This window comes from Pinus tabuliformis, chromosome 8 (genome assembly GCF_031772625.1).
Source record: "Pinus tabuliformis cultivar Carrire ecotype Pingquan chromosome 8, CPIR1, whole genome shotgun sequence".
Classification (NCBI taxonomy): Eukaryota; Viridiplantae; Streptophyta; class Pinopsida; order Pinales; family Pinaceae; genus Pinus; species Pinus tabuliformis.
The window spans coordinates 1398370063-1398375121 of record NC_142294.1 but is presented as its reverse complement, the minus strand read 5'-3'; positions in this window follow the sequence as shown (position 1 = coordinate 1398375121).

Here is a 5059-nt window from a genome sequence, read left to right as displayed (position 1 = left end):
ACATTAGATACTAAAAATAATGACTACCATTAACAGCCTGAGGACCCCATATATGATCTCTTTTCAAGGGATTTTTGAAGTTAGCTTTCTTGATTATCTTAAATCCGAACTCTCTGCCAACATTCAGGTGCTGCAAAACACACTACATGGCTCTTAAAGCTGTGCATCTACCACCAAAACTTCACAGATGCATGCATAACTGCAAACTGGAGCTAGATTATTCCCATGGCTTGTATTTATCCAGCAACATCAGTGGCCAAAACAACTCAGCTTAGCTAACAACAATAATAGAAATACATGAACTTACTCACCAATAGCTCCCTAATCAATTCAAGCACGTCCTGACAACAATACTTGAGAGGTCATCCTACACATGTTATATTGGGGATGCCATACTCAAAGCCCCTTCTCTTTTCTTTTTTTTAAGCCTCCAATTAACCTTGTAAAAGGTTTAGGAAAAATCCAATGAAAAATTTTGGCCAAGATATTCAAGGCCAACAGTTCTGAAGTTTCAAACTTTCAACTATAAAACTCATAAGATAATTTTGGGGATCCTGGATGAAACAATCAGGCAGAGGCATATGCATTTATTTAGGGATTATCTCTAGCTCACGCTCATAATCTAAATGATCTGATAATTATCGACAACTCTAGGATCATCCTTTGCCATCTAGTGGTTGGAAGAGGTTGGCTTTCTTCCAAAATATAGTAAATTGAAAACAAACAAAAAAAATTCTTTAAAAGAAACAAAGCTCTTCTTCCCAAATTCCAACCCTGTAAATTGTTTCATGTTCCCTGACAAAATAATCAAGAAGCAGATAAATTGGCCAATAAAGGGGCTAGTTTGGAAACAGGGATCTGGATCAATGGGCTAGAGTCAATGTGCCCTATCCACTAATGCTTCCCCTACCCCTTAAATGAGTATGTTCATTAGATTTTGTAAAATTCTAGGTGTTTTTTTGAAAATATACACCTTTAAATATAATAGGTATGCTTTAGAAGTAGTATGGCTTTTTGAGAGTACTGGCAGCTGGGAAAATTTCATTTTAGTTTCAAGCTGCATTTAGCACCTGCCCTATTTTGACGTAATCTTGCGCTCCAAATGCATAATTTCTTTTAATACGAAGTTCTCGTTACAGTTAAACAAACAAACAAAAAACTCATGAGATAGTTTTCAAGATTTTCATATGTCATTGGCATCATAATCTGAAACGCAACCTTCAGTACAAAGGGAAAAGGAAGATGTAGCCACTTAAAAGTCTGATTAATTATTAAAGCCAGTCATCATCAGTCAGAATCATAATAAAGGTCTCACTTTTAACATTTTGTTGAATAGTTAACTTCTTGTGGAAACGCTTTCTTTGTTTTTGGTTACTTCTGGGGACTCTGTCTATGTCTTTCTCCTCTTTTGTGTTGTTTCACTTGCGTAAAGAAAAGGGATAGTATATTAGAACTTGAAACTTAAACTGTTGCTTGTAGACGATATAATCTAAAGGGTTGTTCATAGCAACACAAGGGCAAGGTACATTCGAAAGTAGTGGACCTCGAATATTGCTGACCGTAAAAAGCACTGTACAAGCACAACAAAATATTTTATAAGTAGCACTCAATCGATTGAAGAGAGAAGTCACCATGGGTAAAAAAAAATATGCAGGGGAAGTTGCCAGATCTCATGGAGGGAAGAATTGTACATGCTGGTGATTTGAGGAACATATATACAAGTCTCAGAGATGATGTGAAGAAAATGGACACATGTTGGCAGCCGATAGATTCTCAGAATGAAAGGAGCATGCATGGGAATCTCTCAAATTCTAAGGAACAAAGTGGCATATGTGAGGAGTGTTTGAAATTTGGTAACCAAAGCAATAGTAGTAGTCATGGTAATGTTTTGGATGCTAAGAAACAGCATGGCATTTTTGGGGAGCTCGTTCTGGCAGTCAAAGGATCATACTAGCAAAACTCTCAAGTTTCAGGGATCAAAGTTGCATATATGAAGTTAGGAGCCAAAGTGACACGCATTGGAAGCCCTTGAATGGTAGGAAGAAAATGTGCATGCATATGAAATCCTTACATGCAAAGCTGCTACATGCTGCTAATCAAAGTAATGTACATGGAATGCACATCAATGTTGTGGAACAAAATAGTGTGGATGAGAAGCTTTTCCAATTGAGTGATAAAATTAACTCACGGGTGAAGCTCTTGAATGCCGAGAAATTGCAGAGCATGGACAATAAGACATTGGATGCTAGTGATATAAACAACAGGAAGTTTTCAAATGCTGTGGAGCAAATGATCATACTATCACATGTGGGAGAACAAAGGAGAATATAAGATAAGTTGTCACATCATGGAAATCATATGAGACTCAATGAGAAACTATTGCATGCTGATGAGCTAAAGTGAATCTTGAGCCAGTATCAATTGTAATCCATAAAAAAATGGTAACGCAGAGGGGAAGTGTCCAGGTAAAACTCTACGGCTTAAGACAAGGTGATTAGAGGAAAGGAGGCCAAGTATCCCGGTGTTATGGTGTGTAACCTCATCCGTTGATAGCTCAACTAGCCTTTTTGCATTGAGTGCTAGCGAGCGTCAGGTAGAGGGTTGAATTCCCTGGGGAACTAACCCAGTGTTATCTTTGGGTGAACTAGCTCTCTAGTCTGCCAGCCCAAATGATAAATAATCCCTGATTTTCAGGTCACATTTCTATGCAAAGCTAATTGTTCTGAAATCAATTTCGAATGTTTTAGAAGTATGCAATTGAAGATGTTTGTTAGTGAAATGCATAGCGTCCAGTACGGGTTTATCTTGCAGGCTTGTGCCGACCGAAAAGCCCTTCAAGAAGGCAAGCTACTGCATAGCTATATGCTGAAACCTGGAACTATCGATGAGCTCATCACATTCTTATACAACAAACTTCTGATCATGTACACAAAGAGTGGCGAAATCGGAGATGCACGCCTAGTGTTTGACAAAATACCAATGCGAAACTTATTCTCATGGACTACCATGATTGAAGGTTATGCGAGGCTGAGCCATTGGAACAGAGCACTCGCACTCTTTTCCCAAATGCACAAGGTAGACGTTCTTCCTGACAGTTTCATATTCCCGGTAATTATCAAGGTTATGCCAAAATAAAATAAAATTGTGCAACATATTACAGGTAGCCATAAAGTCGAATGGCTTGAAAGCTGGCAAAATAGACAAAATCTCTTATGCTTCTCGGATAGGGAGAAAGTCTTACAATTCAGGAATGTGTAAATATGGAGAAAAAGCTAGATACAAAAAGTCCAACAGACTATTAAACGATGAAATACATAGGAATTCTGTAGAGCCACATGTAATTGGAAAGCTCGATGATCCAGTAGGAGGCAGGCATATTGATGAGATGCATTCAGGCAAGGTGGGCAGGAAAGTTTCAGTGGCACAGTTAGAAAAACAAGGGCTTTTCTTCCTTTTCAGGCAAGGGAAATAATCAGAAGGATCCAAGATAAGAGGATTATTGCTTGGCCAGAAGCTTTGTTTCTTGACTGTGTTGCAGTTACTCCAATTTTTCACCGCATAAAAGAGAAATATCACACAATAAGCAATGGGCTACGGCTAACATTTGATGAGAGAAGAACCAGTGCACGGTCTTAATAATGCAATCCTCCACCCAACAGCCTCGGATCCTACCACAGGAGCCCAAACCAAATGAGTAGCCGTAATAAACTAAGCGCTCTCCAAAATTAGCATTCCAGTCACCTATACCCTCTTGAAAAAAAAAAAGCCAGAACAGAAGAGAGAACCACAACAAACAAAATACTTAAGATATTCGAAGACACGGACCGCTGTGCCCTCAATTACTTGTCAGATATCAAGGGCATCGAGAAGCAAACACTGTTTCCCTGCATCAAAAGGGTTTTGAAAGACTAATCACAAGATCAGTAGCCAAGGTGGCTCCACACCTAATCCAAGACCTCTAAATGTATTAACGACTAGACAACCTTTAAAGATGCCAAGCACTCGATAAATCCCAAGGTTGAGAAAGGCTAATCACAAGATCATCAGACAAGGAAAGGATCGATACACACTTATCCAAGACACTTATAAGCCACTACAGACCTCAGGCCACCTGGTATATACGTTCCAAAGATTCCACCTAGGTTCTATTTTCTTGACAATGACGTATCGAACTCTTGAACGCTAAACGGTCTCACACTTAACCAAACTGAAACCATAAACACAAAGCATTGCGCCAGAACAATGCAGTTTGCAGGCCATTAAAACACCATTTCCCGTTAAAGAAAAGCTCGAAAACCCCTAACACCATAAAGAACAGCGGATCAGTTTCTAATACAGCCATTCGCACCAAGCATTTTTGCCAACAACCCGAAAATCTGCCCAGCGGGGGTTCGTATGCCGCTGGATCCGTGTGCCGACACGGTGTACAAGCACCGTCCCGGCAAAGAGAGGGTGTATTTTCTCAGACCTTTACAAAACCTAGGTTTCGCAACAGAAATATCTGAAAAAAAATGGATCTCGAACAAAAACTTCATAGGAAATGCATAGATTTAAAACGGCAGGTTTAAGGGCTGAAACTATTGGCAACGTTGACAGAAGGAGGTGAAGATGAAACTCCGTTGCAAGTCAAACTTGATGGTGTTGCAACAATCATTGGCAAGATAGGTTTAACTTTGTTGTAGTTACATTCATTGTCTTAACATGAAGGATGGTTGTGGAGAAGGTAATCAGTCACCAATCATGGTCGAGTTGATGCACTTCGTATTGTGAATTTTTTTTGTTGTTGCGACTGCAGTGACAATCATTGTAGTTGCAATTCCAGAGGTTTAGCCGCAACTCCAGAGGTTTTGCCATTGGCTGTGACATTAAGCCTTCAAGGTCCAGATTTTGAACCTAGGCTCTGATACCATGTGTAAGAGCCCTATCCTAGGGTCCGCTAACAGATCTAATTTCTTCTGAAATTAAATGCGATAAGAGGAGATAACTTACTTACTTACTTACACGGATTTTTAAACAAATAAAATTTATCATTTAAATTATAATCAACATAAATTAAGGT